The sequence below is a fragment of the Sander lucioperca genome, chromosome 8 (assembly GCF_008315115.2).
Source record: "Sander lucioperca isolate FBNREF2018 chromosome 8, SLUC_FBN_1.2, whole genome shotgun sequence".
Classification (NCBI taxonomy): domain Eukaryota; kingdom Metazoa; phylum Chordata; class Actinopteri; order Perciformes; family Percidae; genus Sander; species Sander lucioperca.
In genome coordinates, this window is record NC_050180.1 from 1949585 (window position 1) to 1969512 (window position 19928).

The window sequence follows — 19928 nt, forward strand, 5'->3', positions numbered from 1 at the left end:
TTTCTTTCACTTTATCCATCCATGGCATGTTATGACTGACATCACAGGCTCATCTGTCTAATATTTAGTCAAAAAGATGGTGAAGGTCCTAGAGACAGCCATGAAGAAGTGCAACTTGGTCATAATGAGAGGGTCATTCCGTGCCTCTGCAAGAGTGTCATAGGATGATGTTCTTGGGTTTGGAAGTTTTTTCTGTGTCACTGCATCCACATACATCACGATCACTGGCCATATTGTAATAGCCCTGTCGACGACGGGTAGGTTTTCTATCCATCGATGCACACAGAACGGTTGGGGAAACACAGATGTCTTGGTCAAAGTGCAGAAATCTTCTCTTCTACCGGAGGTATAATGAAAGAATGTATGCAATGCCCTGAGCACTTTCTCCAGCTACCAGACACTGAAGCCACTTTTGAAGGCATAGGGGAGTGTGTGAAGCCCACAGCTCCCCACCACAATCAGCTGGGCACTTCCAAATGCCTTTGCATGTTCCTGTTGGAGCGTTGAAAAAAACTTCCTGTTGACATTTGGTCCATCCACTGAGATAGAAATCATATTTCTCAGGTCAGGCTGCTGCACACACTCCTGGAAATAAAATAAAAAAACAACAAAAAACACGCAGACATTAGCCATACAACAGTCAACACAACTCATTTCTGACACCACCATTTTAGATTAATGTCAGACTGGATAGGATAAAAAAGAATGAATACTATTTCACAAATTAAGCAACGTGAGCCATGTTTTTGTTCTTGTCTTTTCCACAGGTAAATGACTGTACAAGCCCCGAATCTGGAAACATTGATTTGAACACTTCTTTAATCCCGTCATTAGACCTGTATGAATGGTGGCTTGTCACAGTCCTCAGCACCCAAATCACCTCTGCTCGGAGAGGTCAGATGGCATTGTTGGCTGTGGATTTCCTATCGTAACATCCAGTGTTGTAGCGTTGACATCGTTGCTAGCGGTGGAAATGGTGGAGCGGAAACTAGCAATTGCAGGCTGCTGGCGTGCCTTTACATAGTCTCTGTGTTTTTTGCTCTGCACGTGCGATTCCACCGTTCTGATCCCCATTGTCCCAAGTTTGAAATTCTTCCGACACATAACGCAGTTCGCTTCATAAGCATTTCCAGGCACCGACCTTAACCAAGAATACTCGTTCTTTTGAACTTGCATTTTTTTTGCAGTTTCTAACTTGAGTGGCTATCAACCATTGCTGTATTACCTGTACTGCCGATGCTTTACGTCATCAAAAGTTGCGCAGTAGGCTACGTTCTGACCTAACCATAGACAACGCAGCACATAGTCTGCTGAAAAAAAATATTCAACCTGGCAGAACAGATTGCCTGCATTTTTGAGGTGACATGACACAAAAAATATTGAAGACCCACCCAATCTGAATTTAAGACAATTTAATACTTTTTAAGGCCTTATTTTTAGGAAAAGTGGTTTAAGACTTTTTAAGGACCCACAGCCACCCTGGTTTGACTTTGTTTATTACTGAACCCAGCCATCCTGCGCCACCCACCACCACAAGTACATTCTCAACCTGTGGGAAACACTGAACATTAATGACAGGCTTACTGGCCTGTAGGTAAGGTCGCCACTAAGGCAGTCAGTTAAGCTTTAAGGATTCACTGTTTAACACTGATATGTTTAACATTAAAACATGATGTATTTATATGAATATGTCAATAATTATTATTTTAACAGCTTGGTATTCTATGCACCATAAAAAAATATATGTGTAAAGGCTTTAGGGCCAACCTATATGTTATTTTAGGCCCAGTTTAATATGCAACTCAATTTTGCTTGTCAGCTAAGGGGTCCTTGGCCTAAAAAACGTTTAAGGCCCCTGTACAGTTATTTAAGGAGGGCTCTGCAGCTGGTCAGCATCAGTGCTATTGGTATGGTAAGGTGCCTGCGCACAGCCCAAAGGATACTAAAAGCCAATACCACCCAACCACAGCCTGTTCACTCTGCTACAGTCTGGCAAGCCATACACAATACCTGCTGCCGTACCACCAGACTACAGAGCAGCTTCTTTCCTCAGGCTCTGAGGCACCTCACTATCCCACATTAAAAATAGTTTTGTTTTTCTTATGTAGCATAAAGGGACTACGACTGCATGTTATTGTGCAACTCTGTGTTGTACAATGGCAGTGCATTAACCTGTAACATTTAACCTTTAAAAACAGAGGATCACATGATTCTGTGTGGTTGGCATTTTCTTTTTTTGCCAGGTTAGCAGTATGGCTCTAGGGATGGCAATGTTGGTCTTCTGGTCGGTCTTTCCACCACATTGGTCCAGACTGAATTACTGACAGTTGGATGGATTGCCATTGAGTTTGTCACAGACATTCATGGTGCCTGGAGGAGGAATCCTATGACGTTTCTGATATATGTACAGACCAAATACCTGCAAAACCTTTGTTGCTGTACTTTGTGTTTAGCAAATTTCGCATGCTAAGACACTGACTACACACTACACTACACTTGCTTAGCATCAGCATGTTGGAATTGTCAATGTGAGCATGTTGGTATTATGGCTGGGGCTAGCATGCTGAAGTTAGCATTTAGCTCAAAGAACTGCTGTACAGCCTCATAGAACCGCTAGCATGGCTGTACACTTGTTTTCACCTCAAAGGTACTGTGCACTTTTAAGAGAGATTATCGTACTAAAAAACAATATTACAACATTAATATATGTCATTTTATAAATAAGTAGCTGCAGGTCTGTTTTTAAAATAAAACTCATTTTATCGTGAGAAATAACTATTTTCCTGTGTGATATATGTTCGGGAAGTAATAACTTTAAAACCAGGGACTTTGAACCTAAAGGGCTCAGTGTGCATCAAACTAAGTTTGTCAGATCGCTAACAGCCTCTGAAACCCCCTTGTCCCACTCGTCTTGGATTGCAGAGTTGGAAGGATTGTGTTGGAAACTTTTTGAAACAACTGCAACACCATGAACGAGACTGTCCGTAAGTGTGCACCGTTGTCACCATTTTATGCCCCCCTTGCCCAACCCCATGCATCACATATGTAGAGCATAAAGTAGGGTTGATTTTTGTCTTAATTTATGCATTTCATTGTTGAGAACCGTCTGTATTTGATCAGTGGTTTGGTGAAAGAACACTACACCCAACTGATGTGAACCACAGTTGTTCCTCCTGCTTTTTGCATACATTCTCTCCGACATCATCATCGCTGACCTTCAGCATCAGTTGTAACCACTGCAAATCAAGAGCAATTGAGTTTAGTATTAGTCATGAAATGAAATGGATCACCATTACACACTATTTACATGGTGATTTGGGCTGAAAAACAGCACATTGGGGCTAGACTAGATGAAATTGCTGGTGGGGGATCCCATGACTGTTTACTCATGCAATCAGACTCATACTGTTCACAATCAGGCCCATTCTATCAATCAGAGCATTATTTGACACTTATGCCATTAGCATTTAGATGATGCCAACACCCCATAAATTTCCTGTATAGGGTTTCACTGCAAAAAGCTGGACATTTACATACTGCACTCTGAAAGACATTGTTGGCATTACAATAGACTGTGTTGAGGGTCACAGTAAATGCCAGGGTACTTTAGACGTCCTTAACTTACTTGCCAGAAGGTTATCTTTCGTCAGCAGTGAGGTTTCGTCAATAAGTGATGGAAACCGACGGTAGAACCTTTTTTTTTTAATTCTTGATTTGATTTTGATCAATCAGCGTGCTCGCCGGGTGGTGCATTTAAGTGGAACTCCACCTAAATTAAGAATTCCAATATGTTATTTCCATGGTCTAGGGAAGTTAAATCAATATTTGTGAACATGAGCCAATTTCTCAAAGCTAGACACTAGGGAAGCAAGTCTCAAACTTGCACCAAGCTGCTCCATAGATAATGAATGGCAGATTATTTTTTATACCCAAATGAGTTTTATTCTATTGTACTGAGTTGTGAAAGAGAAAATGTACCCAGAAAGTTGTTAATGTTTACTAATATCTTTTTATCTGTCTTAGACCATAGGAATAACATATAGCATACATATTATGTAAATGTTATGTAAAATCATGCATTTTGAAGATGGACGAGTTCCCCTTTAATAAATCAAAATTGACTGATTTTTCAAAATAGTAAAAATACACAAAAACAACTGTGTTGCAGTAACGAAAGTGAATATATGTAGTTACTTCCAACCCTGGTACATGGTATGTGCACACATTTCCTATTTGACATCTCTGACGCAATCCCAGAGCCCTTCATTTCTCCCGAAGTACAAACCTTTCATTCCCCGCTCCACCCTGTCTGGAGGCCAGGCTCAGATCATTCGGAAGACTAAAGCTGTGTTCGAAAATGCTCCCTCATTCACTCACTCACTATATAGTGTTTATTAAATAGTGAACTATATAGGGAACGACCAAACCAGATTTCAGACACTCACTGAAAACACATTGTTGTGTGACAGGAGATGCGCCTATTGTTTGTGTAACGGAGGCGGGCGCGCCCAGCATCACATAAACAAACCCAAACTAAAATAGTTCCTGAAACAGGAGAATAGTAAAAGAGTAAAAGGTTGTATCAGATATATTTTGCATGTTACATTTCCACTGTTGACATGAAAGTCCGCCCCCTTTTTCCTTTTCAGTTTTGGCGGTGATTTCTGCTTCTTCTTCTTCTCCGGGAACGCGTTGCATTGTGGGTATACGGGAGTAAAATGTAGGGTACATCGTATGTACACTCAAATTAGCAGTGCATTCTGGGTATTTTATAGTAGACTGTACACATTTGTGTGTGAATGAAATTAACCGCGAAGAATTCGAACACCACTACAAAATGGCAAACACACTATATAGTGCACTATTTCCGTGATAGGGAATGGTTTCTAACACAGCTAATGAGACAATCAGACATGTGCAGGGCAGATGCTGGGGCTCGCACTGTCCTGCCTGAGAGAGACGTCTGTGGAAAAGAAGAGACAGAAACAGAGACCAAAGAGGAGACACAAAGAGGTGGATACAGAGATACTGAAGGCAGTAAAACAACGTGTGGACAGTGTTATTCATTCACTTTTCATTTTATCCAGCAGGGGGGTTTATTGACCAATCCTGCTGCAGATGATAATTTAGTCACTGTAGCATACATGAAGTAGCAAATATCAAGCCAATGTGGTGCATTATGCCTGCCATGTTAATGTCATATGGAAGCTTTCATATTTTCCACTTTACAACTGGTGTATACTGTTCATGTCAACATCCAGGTACAAGTGGGATTCCTGTCATTTTTTCCGAACAGTTAATTCAGCTTGGCACTCTGTAATATGGAAGTGTGTCAAACCCAAACAAACAATGTCTGATGTCTCACATCAGCACTTAGCACAAAAAGTAAGGAAATTTGTTTGGTAGATTATTTCTCTGTGATAATGCTTTTTTTGTTTTTTGTTTATACAGTTGGAAAGCCTGTTTAGTTCCCTTTCAAATGGTGCCCCATTTGAAAGGAACATGCATTTGTGGGATGAGCAGCAGCGCTGAGTATGTGGGTTGCGTCCATGAAAAGTTTGCCAAATCTTCTCTGCCAAAGCCAAACAGCTTATTCTGCCATTGACTCGTTTGGTGTTTGGTGGATTGGATGATTGAAGTTTGAAGAAACAAGACATATTGGCAATTTAACAATTTATTGATTTCACAAACAGGAGCGTGTGGAAGAACCATACACAGCCACAACAGCCTGGCACCTCTTCCTCATTCATTCAAACCTTTATTTCACCAGGATAAAAACTCCTTGAGATTACAAATCTCTTTTACAAGAGTGTCCTGGCAAGTGGCAGCAGCGTGGTTTCAAAATAAATACAAAGACAATAACAAATAAAAAACATAGACACACTTTCACTCATCATATTCAAACAACAATGTCATCATAAAAAATCTGGGTCCTAAAACAATTTAAAAACAATGACAGACTGACCGCCTTTCTGCAAGATCCTTTAGAAAGCCTTTAAAAGAACAAAATGAGACCAACTCCTTCAACTGTAGTTCATTTTGAAGCTGATTCCATGCAGATGGTGCTGCAAAATTAAAAGCCTTTTTACCAAAGTCAGTGCGGGCTTTAGGGACTGACAATAAAAACAGATCCTTTGAACGCAAGTGATATGTCCCTGCAGACCTCCACCATGGAGGATGTAAGCGTTCAGATAAGGCGGAAGTAGTCCTAATACTGCTTTATAAATAAAAAGATGCCAGTGCATCCATGCCTGATTGAGAGGGAGAAACAGTGATGAGTATGAGATTTTAAGTTTGTAATGAATCTTAAGGCTCCATGAAACACTGTGTCCAAAGCATGAAGACACTGGGAGGTTGAATACATATATAAAATGTCACCATAGTCCAAAACAGACAAGAATGTTGCATTTACAAGTTGTTTTTTTGCTTCAAAGGATAACCAGGACTTGATTTTAAAGAAAAAAACTAAACTTCAACTTCAGTTTTTTAACCAAACCTTGGACATGCAATGTAAAAGACAGTGATTGATCAATGATAATGCCTAAGTATTTGTAATGTGACACTTCTTCGATTTCTGTACCTGAAAGTGTACAAATGGTTGGGACATTGTTTTTAGAAGGTTTTCCCCTAGTGAAAGTCATGACTTTAGTTTTTTTAGAGTTTAGAATCAATTTTAAGGTAGCCAGATTATGTTGCAAGATGTTAAAAGCGGATTGTAAATTTGTGATTGCTTTAACTAAAGTGGACCCAGAACAGTAGAGAAAAGTATCATCAGCATAGTAATGATAGTTTGTATTATTTATATTATTACAGAGGTTGTTTATATAAATGCTAAACAGAAGCGGCCCAAGGATTGAGCCTTGAGGCACCCCTTTTGAAATATTTAGGGAGGCAGAAGTGAAACCATTCGCTCGCACACATTGTGTTCTCCCTGATAGATAACTGTTGAACCATCCCACTGCTTGTTCTGACAGTCCAATAGAGGTGAGTCTTTGAAGAAGTATTTTATGGTCCACTGTGTCAAAAGCTTTTGACAAATCAATAAACAGTGCTGCACAGTGCTGTTCATTGTCTAAGATTTTGACCAGATCATTTACAACTTTTGAAACAGCTGTTATTGTACTATCATACTCATATCTAATATCATACATATTGTACATGTACTCATGCTGGTCACCAGCCTGGTCACACACTGCTGTGGGATGGCATCCCATTCTTCAACCAGCATTTGTCACAAGTCAGCCAACGTGATTGTGTTGGTCACTCTGGCACGAACAGCATGCCTAAGCTGATCCCACAAGTGTTCAATGGGGTTGAGGTCAGGACTGCTGGCAGGCCATTCCATCCTCTCCACTCCCACATTCTGGAGGTAGTCTCTGATAAACCCCGCCCTGTGGGGGCGAGCATGTCATCTTGGAGGATAGAGTTCGGTCCCAGACTGTGGAGATATGGGATGCAGAATCTCATCTCTAAATCAGGCACCTGATTGGCAGCTCCTGGGTGTACCAGAAGCTCAAAACAAGTGTCAATAGCAACAGCAAAATAACCTGTTTGGCGATGGCAGGGAAGATTTGGTGAATTTTTCATGGGCGCAACCCACATACTCAGCGCTGCTGCTCATCCCACAAATGCATGTTCCTTACAAATGGGGCACCATTTGAAAGGGAACTAAACAGGCTTTCCAACGGTATAAGATTTATTGCCAAAAAGCATTGTTAGGGACTGTTCATTATTTATTTAAGGGGCCACCGGAGGAGTTTTGGGACCTTTAGGCTAAAAAGACTTCCCTCCCCTCGCCAGTAATAATTTTTCTATGACCCTCCAAAATGATTTGAAAAAGAGGCATGACCCTCCCTTTATGTGCTAGTTTGCGCTGGTTGCTATGGACTCGTCACTAGGCTTCCTCAGTCATTGTATATTTTAGCACATAGGTAAAGCTGCCGAAGCTGAACATTATATTCCAAAACATACATGTTTATTTTTAAAGCAGATTTTAAATTACATTGTAACAATTTAACAATTCGCCCTTATGAAATCCAATCGTGGTACGGCTGTCTTGGACAGACGGTGGCGGAATGCCCCGACACTTAAATTCAACTAAAATGTAACAGTGAACAATCAGTGTTCGACCTCCAGTCTGTTGAGATGCCTCTCCAAACGCAGAAATGAAGCGGAGTCACACCATAAAACGTTAAGACACGTTAAGAAAAAAGATCCGTATCCGTAGATCCACAAAAAGGGTCACGGTGTATCCAGCAAGGCCTATACGGGCGTCACATTCACCAGTCAGCTCCAAACAGGTGAACGAGGCCTCTCCACTTCGTCGTTTAAACAAAGTGGAATAAACGTATAAAAGTCCAAATCTACACAAAACCCGCAATCAATTAGTAAGCTGACATCACATTTATATACATGGCATTTAGGAAACCTTTATTGCAACGTTGGCATGGCAAGATGTCCAGACTAATGCAACAGTAACTTTTGTTTTTTGCGTCCTGCTGCTCCCATCGTTAGCCAGGTAATATTTTTTTTTTACTAAAGCAGTATATGAAATCAGATGTATTACCTACCACCATTTAGTTGTTTTGTGTTATTTAAGATATTTATAAAATATCTGGTCATGCCAGATGTAATTATTCCACTCATTTTTTAAACAATGCAATTACCCGTTTCAGCCACCAGGGGGGCAGTGCTCCCTCTGCCCCCTCCAGCAAACTCATGGTTCAGACCCATCTGGTCCCGAAGGAGGGCAGAGACTAAAAGCTACATGAAAAAATATGCACCAAACAAGCCACTTTGAAATTGTGCTGTTTTAATGAATAGAAAAGTTGGGTGACCCCCACCAGACTAAAAAATGTTGGTTGACCCTCTCCTCAACAAAGAATAAAAAGACCCTCCCCTATTTTCCTCCGGTGGTCCATTCCATAAATACCGAACGGTCCCTTACCACAAAGAAATAATCTACCAAACACAAATTTCCTTACTTTTTTTTGCTAAGTTTACATACACATATATATATATATATATATATATATAAATATATGTTTTTTTTTACTTTGCATTAACTTGCAGTTTCTCTTGTTAAGCTGTCCTCTTTTACATCTCAACATCTCTCTTATACAAAGTGTTGCTGTCACATTATCACAGCTCTGATCAGCAAGGGCGGACTGGCCATCTGGCATACTAGGCACTTTCCCGGTGGGCCGACGTGCTTTTTGGGCCGACCGCCAACACTTTTTACTTTACTTTTTACTTTTTTTGGTACGGCCCATGAACTGGCCCATAAAAGTGGTAGGCCTAGATCAGCGGCCCATTGTTTTTTCAATTGACACTGGGCTGGCCCAAAACACTTACACGTTGAACGTTGAGGTAGTAGTTATTTAAAATGTATGGTGGCCCTGAAGTGCAAATCACAACAGCAATAAGAAAAACGCGACGGCAAATATGAAAACACGACGGCGAATATGAAAACACGACGGCAAATAGGAAAACACGACGGCAAATAGGAAAACACGACAGCAAATAGGAAAACACGACGGCAAATATGAAAAAAGGACAGCAAATAGGAAAACACGACAGCAAATAGGAAAACACGACAGCAAATAGAAAAACACGACAGCAAATAGGAAAACACGACAGCAAATAGGAAAACACGACAGCAAATAGGAAAACACAACTGCAAATAGAAAAACACGACAGCAAATAGGAAAACACGACAGCAAATAGGAAAACACGACAGCAAATAGGAAAACACGACAGCAAATAGGAAAACACTTCAATAAATCACAAAACACAACGGCATTAACTTCTACCGGAAAAGGTAGGGCCTATCTAGCAGTGGACGGACCCTCCTGATTGGACAGACGCACTGTCTGTCTTTCGCGCTCCCAAATCACCCACAATCCTATGCACGCGGCTTTGCCGGCTCGTTAAAAAAACAACAACAATGGCGGACCTAAGTGGGAGTTGGAGCGGCATCGCTGATGGCACAATTAACATTTAAATGTAAGTATATTTAGTGTTTGCCGTAGATTTGTTATCACCGTTAATGTGTTACATCAATGTCAAGTGTTACGCATTAATGCTGGTACAAATTGCTATTATAATTAGGTAGATACACCCGAGCTAACGTTAAGCTAACTGAACCTATCATTTAACATTAGGCTGTTAGCTAGCTAGCTGTGTTGCTGTCTTTTATGCCATTTGTGTTCGTAAGGTTTAATGTCCGGTGGCATTTTCATCTCTTTTTGTAAGCCGTTACTGTATATGCGTAATGTTAGCAGAGATTTAGAAATAGGTTTGTTTATCAGTTGTAGCTGCAGGATTGGAGGTAAAGCTGCACCTCGTTAACTTCACTAGCAACGTTAAATGAAAGCTAAAATGTATGAGTAGTTTCCCATGTAACAAGTATAACATTCCATTATAGCATTTATAATGGTAAAGATCTTTTTCTTGTGTTTGCTGTCTTTTAACAGGGACTAAGGAACAAATGGAGGCTGCACTACAACGCTGAAGTTGGCATCCGATTCGCAGCTTCCGATTCGGCAGTTAAGGGGAAATTTAAGGGGAACTTAAAACTGTCCGATTCAGCAGGGAAACATAATTTACATCGCTAAGTGACTGATCCTCCGTTTTTTGAACCTCTTACTGTATTGAATGAGTGTTAGTCATTAAGGTAAATTATTAATTATGTCTAAAACACACTTTTAGATTTGTGAAAGCTTTATTGTGTTTATGAGAACACAATAAAGGGAGATTTCACCGTTTTTCTAAACTTGTCAAATCAGTACTAAATTATCCCAGAGAGGCTAAATAAACTGTTTTATTTTATTGCCACAGTAATGGCCTTTGCTAATTGACATTCAACGTACAAGTCCACGTCTCTCCATGTCATTTCTTATATCCATGAGCAGGTCTTCCTTCTCACTTCAAAAGAAAAGTAGTAAAAGTTATTTTTACCTTTTGGAAATCAATCCAAATATCGTCATAGATTTGCCAGTGGTTTAATTTACTCTTCAAATCCTTCTCCTTCAACATAAGTGTTGTTTTCTCACCTTTCCTTAGAAAAAGAGGCAGGACTGAGTATTTATTAAGATTTTTTTTAATTCATACTTCATAGGCCATTGTCTCAGGTGAGGAGCAACCCCACTTCTGGGGAACGCTGGGTCCCGATCTTCTTTGATGATGAAACCCAGCTGGACAGGATTGTGAAATACCTGTCAAACTTCCTCGACAGCTGTGACACACTCTCTGATAAAGTGTACACCATGGTTTCTTCTGACAGGATCAAATACATCCTAAATGTGTTGCTGTCAGAGATAGGTCCACAGCAGTTCCACATTATATTCATGAAGACATTTTTTTCTATGACTTAAAGTGGCTATATGTAACTTTCAGTTTGTGTTAATTCTAGCGGCCACTTTGGACAAAAGTGGTAGTATTTTCACCACACCTGCTGTCGTAAAGGTCGTTTCTTTACGGTGCTGTATTGCCCACTGTAGATTACCAAGTTTGCGTTACCGTGTTTACACAAGTACAGGGGAAGACCTGCTCATGGATATAATAAATGACATGGAGAGAGTGAGTTAATTCTTGTCCAGTTTTGACAAGTTTAGGTATTGTGGTTTTGGATGTGGACTTGGTCCAATGTGGTCTACATATGCAAAAAACAGTAAAATCTCCCTTTATGGCATTTTCACAAATAGAATAAAGCTTTCACAAATCCCAAACTGTGTTTTTAAGACTCCTTAGCCTCTCTGGGATAATGTAGTCCAGATTTGACAAGTCTAGGTGGATCTAGACCTAGTCTAATGTGGTTTATATGTGAAAAAAACTTATTGTGTTCTCATAAAGACAATAAAGCTTTCACAAATCTAAAAGTGTGTTTTAGACATAATTATAAATTTACCTTAATGACTAACACTCATTCAATACAGTAAGAGGTTAACAGTTTTAAGTTCCCCTTAACTGCCAAATCAGAAGCTGCGAATCGGATGCCAACTTCAGCGTCGTGGCTGCACTAGCGTCACCAGAAGGGAGAGATGAGGAGGAGAGGGAAAGCAAAAGACAAGCAGGGAGACAGAGGCCAAAAAGAGATGTTGAATAGATTATTTGCTATATTAGAGATTGCCATTCAAAAAATAAATGCATTAAATTAACTAGTTTGTCTGTGTCTTTTAAGTTTTTGGGTTTGTATATAATATAAACTGTTTTTCAATGTTTATTTTTCCATCAAATTATGACCTGGACACAGGAAACTTCTGAGTAATTATATTCAGATGCTACCTGTTTTAATAACTAGTTAGGTATACAAGCTCTAAAAAGACATTAATGAAACGTGTATCTTTATTATAACATTTATTCAAACATTACTATATACTGTACACAAGTATATTCAACATGAAGCGGCGATCAGACTCAGCTCCCGATGATGGTGTTGCTTCCGGACTGCAGACAGAAGGAGAAAGATTAGGTTAGTCCAGTAGTTATCCAACCTGTCCTGGTAAGATTAGAATTGTATCACAAGTATATTTAAGCATACTGAAACATGAAGGTACTTCATGTAACTGTGTAGTGGTGTAGTTTCTTCATCATGGTCTTAATTTACACCTACCTTTACTGTATTAGTGGGTGTTTATCAATGGAGGTATTAAGACTTTTCATATGTTGGTTGTAGCCTTGTAGCTTGTGTGTTTACAGTACTATTTACCCTTTCTCACTTGCAGTTTAATGCATATCATACTGCCTGTGGTAGCTCATTAGCTGGTAGCGTTTACCTTGTAGTTGCTGATCATATTTTGCACTGCATTTGTCTGAAAGCTAGAAGCTACTGGACAATGAGCTAATGTTGCATTCATGCAGTAAACTACAAGCTAATGTAAACGGTTAGCTACTGCAATTCTCCTTACTGGTAAGTGTTATGACTACTGTACAAACATGAACTCCCACAAGTTTTTAATTTATTGACATGGGATAAATAAGACAAAACGACTATTGCTTACATTAAAGCCTATCGGTGTCGGTAACGTTACCTACCTTTGCACGTTGCGAGCAAAGTTCCTGACAGAATATTCTCCTCCTGCAAGCAGACTGACGCCGATTCACCAACAGCACAGTTCACAGTTCCACATCCATTTCGTCCAGTGTTTTGAAATGAGAAACGGCTAGTCCGTCTGTTAAATGCATAGACAGTGAGGCACTTTTATTTTTTCACCTCTCCTTCCTGTCAAAAGACAGACAGTGCGTCTGTCCAATCAGGAGGGTCTGTCCTCTACTAGATAGGCCCTACCTTTTCCGGTAGAAGTTAATGCCATTGTGTTTTGTGATTTGTTGAAGTGTTTTCATATTTGCTGTCGTGTTTTCATATTTGCTGTCGTGTTTTCCTATTTGCTGTCGTGTTTTCATATTTGCTGTCGTGTTTTCATATTTGCTGTCGTGTTTTCATATTTGCTGTCGTGTTTTCATATTTGCCGTGCCATCGTGTTTTCCTATTTGCTGTCGTGTTTTCCTATTTGCTGTCGTGTTTTCCTATTTGCTGTCGTGTTTTCATATTTGCTGTCGTGTTTTCATATTTGCTGTCGTGTTTTCATATTTGCCGTGCCATCGTGTTTTCATATTTGCTGTCGTATTTTCCTATTTGCCGTCGTGTTTTCCTATTTGCTGTTGTGTTTTCATATTTGCCATTGTGTTTTCCTATTTGCTGTTGTGTTTTCATATTTGCCGTTGTGTTTTATGATTTGTTGTTGCATTTCTCTAATTGCTGTGGTGATTTGCACTTCAGGGCCACCGTAAAAATGTCCAGACACCCCCTACTTTCACAATGAAATGGACTAGTCCGTAACGGTGCACGGCGCGAAAGATAAACACACAGTGACAAGAGGACTGGGAAGTACCGACTGGTCTCCGTCAGGAGCATGGTCCAGAGTCTATGGGGTCGCTGTGTCCATTTTTATTACTGTCTATGGGAAGTACACATAGAGAGACGAAGCAAGACGAGTCAGAAATGAAACAAAGTTAACCAAAGCGGCTCAAATAAAAGAAAAAAGCGAAAAGACAGCCAAGTAGCTAGCTGTGAAGTGGCACTAATGTGAGGATAACGTTAACCAAGACAATGAAGAGGACATCATATCTTTAAACAGCACCCTCTTTGGGATTTCTGCTTGCATGCAGTTTCGGGTGTGCTCCCGTGGCTGATGATAGTGGTAGTGGTGTCGGTGGCAGTGGCATGCACAGTGAGGAGACTACTCAGGAGGAGAGGGACAGAGATGAGGGAGTGAGGGTACAACCTGCGGTAAGCACAACTCCCCTTAAAACACTTTGCCCCTTGATAAAACTAAGCCATAAACAAGTGGTGGACAAACTGTTGATGATAACACTCCAACAATAAAAAAGTAGGCATGCTACACTGTATGATTGCATTAGTTCGGCTAAGGTATCTGAGTCTTGACTGATCATGTTCTCACCGTTTTATTATTATTGCATTGGCAGACAAAAACTCATGATACATCATACCTCTTCAAATTAAAGCACAGGACCTCGTCAGTCGTGAAATTATATATATATATATATATATATAGCTTGTTTTATGATATATGAGGAGTATACTGTTTTATTGTATTAATAAATAACACTTTTTTGAAATATTTAATGTGTCAACCCTCACTGATTCTTGCTTACTCATTACATGGCGTTAGTAGTTTTAAGGAGTAGGAGTTGGTATACATATTCAGGGTAGCGCAAGGACGGTTGGTATTTGTAATCTTATGTGGTGGGCCGGTCTGGGCCAAAATGCCAGGGCCGATTTTTGGTCCCAGTCCGCCCCTGCTGATCAGTCATTTGTTTGACGTGCACATTTTCGATATAATAACATATTTGAATGTTACAAATGAATGAAAGAGCTGCATTTTTTGATTGGTAAGAGCCGTGTGTACCAGGCAATCTAGCAGGCTCCACTGCTCTTATCTTAATTGTAGGCTTGAAAACCAAAACAATGAGCCATAACTAGCAAAAAGCTCCGTAGAGCTGGGTGATAACTCTGTGCCCCTTCACATTAAACACAGTCCTTTCATTTAGTGATTATACTTAACACACCGTATAGCTTAATGGAGCCACATTAGTTTAAAAGCATAACATTTTTGATGTACTTTGTTCAGTTTAAATCCATTCATTCAATGTATTAAAAGATTTAAAAGTGATAGAATGTTCTGATCCCATGTGTAAGGATTTTTGGGGTTGGGACCAACCGTTTATTTACGTTTGGATCACTGTCGTTTAAAAGGGTGACTCAACCCAAATCCCCCCAAACTTATTTGCTTGCTTTTAGTGTTATCTAGCTTGCAAATGGTTTTTGCTTTTATGTGCCGGGGATATGAACACCTTAGAAGTTGGATAGTCACATTGTTTTTTTTTACTACTCAAAGCATTGAATGATTTAACAGCAATGACACTTTTTAGGTACATTGTCTCAGTTATTCATAATAATCCGCACACAGTGACATCAGTGGTTTTGAAATTAACCCTAAAAGTTTTTTTTTATTTATTATATATTTTTTGTTTGTTGTGTTTTGTCTTTTTTTCCATTATTTAGTTTAACTGTCCCTTTAAGTTAACCCCAATTCTATGTATTTATACCCAATATGTAAAAAAAAAAGATTACATTGTAGATTGTTTAATTATATCATCACATAAACATGGAAAACATCATTTGAGGCAACAAATGTGGTTAAGGTAATATTATCCTATGTTAATATTGAGAATTTTAACAGGTGTAATAACATTTTTAACCCATAAAAATAGATATTTTTTGTAAACCAGATTCTGACAAGTTAACACAATATGTGACAATCGTTATGCTATCACTATCAGTTGTTACATGTCTGCTCTGTGACCTCTTAGATACTGCTGACCCCTGATATAAACAGATATCCAGAGACAGAGAGAGTCTGTACTCAGTATAGAATCTATGTGGCACCTACAGTATGTATTTAATATGTGACATGTACTATGTATTTTCTGTAAACTGCTTTGGCAACATGTTTTGTTCATGCCAATAAAGCAAATTTAATTGAAATTGAAATGAGACAGAGCGAGAGAAAGAGAGACAGAGAGGGACAAAGAGATTTACACTTTGGAAAAATAGCCAAAAAAATTGCAAATTTCCCAACGTAACATCAGAAAAGAAGCTGGTAGTTCTCCTAGGAGAAGGGACAGCAGCTAAATATGAATCTGCCTGCCACAACCTGAGGGACTCACCACTATAAGATCCTGACATTACAGATTGGTTTAGGATCGTACAGTAATTATATTATACAAAACTGTTAAGTATTATATTGTGTTATGTAATTGTTTTGTAATGTAGTGTGTTATATAACGATCAGTGCAGTATATAATCTATGTGACACCTACTATGTATTTAATATGTGATGTGTACTATATATGCATTTGTAAACTGCTTTGGCAACATGTTCTCCTTGTTCATGCCAATAAAGCAAATTGAAGTTGAAATTTAATTGAATTGAGAGACAGAGAGGGACAGAGAGAGAGAGAGAGAGAGAGAGAGAGAGAGAGAGAGAGAGAGAGAGAGAGAGAGAGAGAGAGAGAGACAGAGAGAGAGAGAGAAAGAGAGAGAGAGACAAAGGAGCAGAGATGGCTAATTTAGCCATCACAGCCCAGACAGGAGGATAGACCCTATAGTCCAGGAAATGGAACAGCAAAGCCTGAGCTTTAAACACCCACTCTCCACATGATAGCTTACTGGCTGTGAAAAAGTCAATCTGTTCACCCTGGGCCCCAGGAGCAGCGAGGAGGACACAGACAGAGAAGTGACTGCTGCAGCAGGCTAATTAGGAGTGCATAGATTCACCCTGTGTGCACAAATACAACGATTTTGTCTGTTATGGTGACAAATCTAAATGAAGTCTCCCTTATATAGGACACGTTGTACATGAGCCTGACTTTTACATGTACAGTGTGATGATGTGTTGTAAGGCATGGATACCCGAACCGAGCCAGGCTGGTTTCGGACAGATAATTACAAATGATGGTCGGGTTCGGGTCGGGCTCGGTCACATCAGCGCGGTAAGGCATTTGTTGTAAAATGGTGCTGCGGCTCCTTTAAGAGAGCGTGTGTAAAGTGGGCAGAAGAGAGATAGAGAAAGAGGAAGCAGACATGTAGATGCGACCGGAGCAGAGTTGGTTGGTGGAAGTTTAAGTTTTGTACACAGTGTGTGCAGTGTCTGAGATAATCCCCAGACTGAAAACCAAGTTCATTCATTTGCTCTCCAGAAATGGGATTTTAACGCCGACGTTATTCATTTTATAACGTCGGCCCTGGAGGTAGTTTCCCGTGGTTTTCTGACCAAGATCGGAATCGAAGCAATCAGGAAAGGTTAACACATTGAACATTTTTAATCAATTTAAAACAGCTTATTAACATGCGCTTGTTGCCCCGTGTGCGCTGATGTGCTCATCTGTTGACATTTCTGAATGCCTTCCAGTTGCTTAATAAAAGCTTTCCACACAAACAAATGTACATGTGTCATTAGTATGAGAAAAAAAAGAGATTTTAACTGTGTCGGGCTCGGGCCGGGTTTGGTCACGGCTCTATTGGACGCGGGCCGGGCTCGGACAGAAAAATTCGGCCCGATCCGCAATCTAATGTGTTGCCAGCTGTGGTTTCTTCGCTTGGCCTCAGAAATTGTGGAAACGCGTCATCACAGGAAGTGCGCACTGTGGCCAATCCAGCTGGCAATCACAAGTCCATAAAAAAATTAAAAACAGAATTGTACTGTAGTCAATTTATGGTTCATTTTATTTCCATAGATCTATATTATTGTGGATGTGGTTATTGCCACTGAAATAAATGCTTGAAGCAAGCTGTACGACATAGCATAACACTACCTTTTCTAAAAGTCAGGGGTTTTCAACGTTTAAGCCAAGCACCCCTCAACTGAAAGACCCCCTACTACATATGTTGTATAAAATGAAGTACCATATCAAAGCAGCCTAAAGCCTTTATGCATACCTTTTTAGTGCATTTTAGTTTTAGCATTTTAGTCATGTTTTAATGTTAAACATACATGTGGCACAGTGAATCCTTAGGATTCTCTGTATCTGTGGGTGGCCTTAGTGACTACCTTACCTATAGGCAAGTAAGTCTATAATAAAAGTTTTTTCACAAATAGGCTGATTTATATTTGCTAATAATGTTTCATATTAAGACATAACTTTCTAAAAAATGAACAATAACTTGGTGGCCCCCCTGGAGTAACTCGAAGGACCCCCTGTTAAAGATCTCTGCTCTAAGGCTACGTTCAGACTGCAGGCAAAAGTGGCCCAAATCTGACTAAACTTGACTAGGCCTACAAAATGGAGAACAGGCCACCGTTGTTTAGAACAAACAGTCGCAGCCAGCACACATGCTTAAACGACGGCCGTAGCTGCCAGTAGTTCCTCACCGGACGCTGATTGGTTTGGTCCGCTGCTGTTCGTATTGTATATTATAAACCCCGCGATTCTCACACAATCTCGTAATATGGTCAGAATATCAAGTTTAGTTAGTTAAAAAACTATTTACATTGAAGAAATACAAAAATACACGTGAGGGTGTGGTAGTAGCCTGTAACGGCTTCTATAAAAAACACAACCAAAGTACATACACAAATGTTGACATACAAAATACCAAGTGTCCCTATTTGACCAGTGATGAATCAAAACAGGTTGCCAAAATACACCAACTAACCAGTTGTATTAGAACACCGGCAGACACCCCCCTTAGGCAGACACCAATCCTTGGTTTGTGGGAGGGGGTTTGTGGGAGGGGGGGGGGGTATGTTTATCCTGTTACACTGAGTCGAATCACGCTCTAAACTGCACTTTAGCTAACTCAGGACAATATTTAGTTGTAGTTCAATTAGTATTACTATTAGTATTATAATTAACCCTCATCCCAGTAGCTTGAAAATACACTACATGTAGGTGAAAAGCTGTTGAGAGGTTTTCAAGTCTTTTTTTTTAGCATGAATAATCATTGCTATCATAAATGCAGCACAGTCTACTGTTATTTATGTTCTCCTGAGTGGCTCATAATGGAGTTGGCATGGTCTGCTGCTATAAGGCCTCATCACACAAGTATTGTGGGAGTTGTATGGCTTTAATGCAGAATCAATACAAGTAGTGTGTGTTACTACTATTATTACTTTAATAATTAGTTAGTGTTCAAGTATTTGAAGTTTATCCTGATAAATTATGTTTTCTATGTGAATAACCAACCTCAGTCTTCAAGGGCTTTTTCCACTTACTTAACAATATATTGAGTGGTACCCAGTAAAAAGAACAATAGAAAGCGAAAGCAAACTTAAATCAACTTTTCTTCCAGACTTACTGTCCAGTTTCAACACAGAGGGACAGTTTTTCGGGGTGGAATGCCAGGCGTAAACACAAGTTAAAATAAGATTTAAACGAGCCACAAGAGAGGTTGTGGGTAAGAGAAATGTCCATTAAATATAGGCTTGTATACAACTAAATGTTTATTAGAAACAAAACAAAACAAATAGGCATGTACTAATGAACACATCTGATTTCTGTAACACAAACATAATAGTGGAAAGGGAGTTGTGGTTTGAGTTCATTTAACTTGAAATTGAACTTGACAATCATTGAACAGTAAAATCACTGCAGACTGCAACTAAACTTTCTTTGTTTGTTAAAACAAGTACAGGGAGTGTTTGGCTGCATTTACCTTCATATTAACATCCCTAACACCACCTCCACATACTCTGCTATAAATTGCTGAACCTGCTGCCCACCCCCCTTCTCTCTCTGACCTTAGTGATCTCATAGAAACCTTCACTTCTGAGCTCTCCTTCCCTGAGTGTGTGTCTGGAGTGCCAGGAGCAGTGCAGGAGCTGACTGCCTAATGAGCAGCTGTC

General features: G+C 39.7%; 1 long non-coding RNA gene across 1 annotated transcript; it reads right to left on the reverse strand.

The window, feature by feature from the left end:
• Positions 1 to 746: 746 nt before the first annotated feature.
• On the reverse strand, positions 747 to 19647 carry LOC116043169. Its single transcript, XR_004897975.1, has 3 exons — positions 19634 to 19647; positions 18520 to 18524; positions 747 to 1169 (listed from the first exon to the last, which is right to left on the reverse strand). It is a non-coding gene; the product is annotated as an uncharacterized LOC116043169 (long non-coding RNA).
• Between the last annotated feature and the right edge of the window lie 281 nt (positions 19648 to 19928).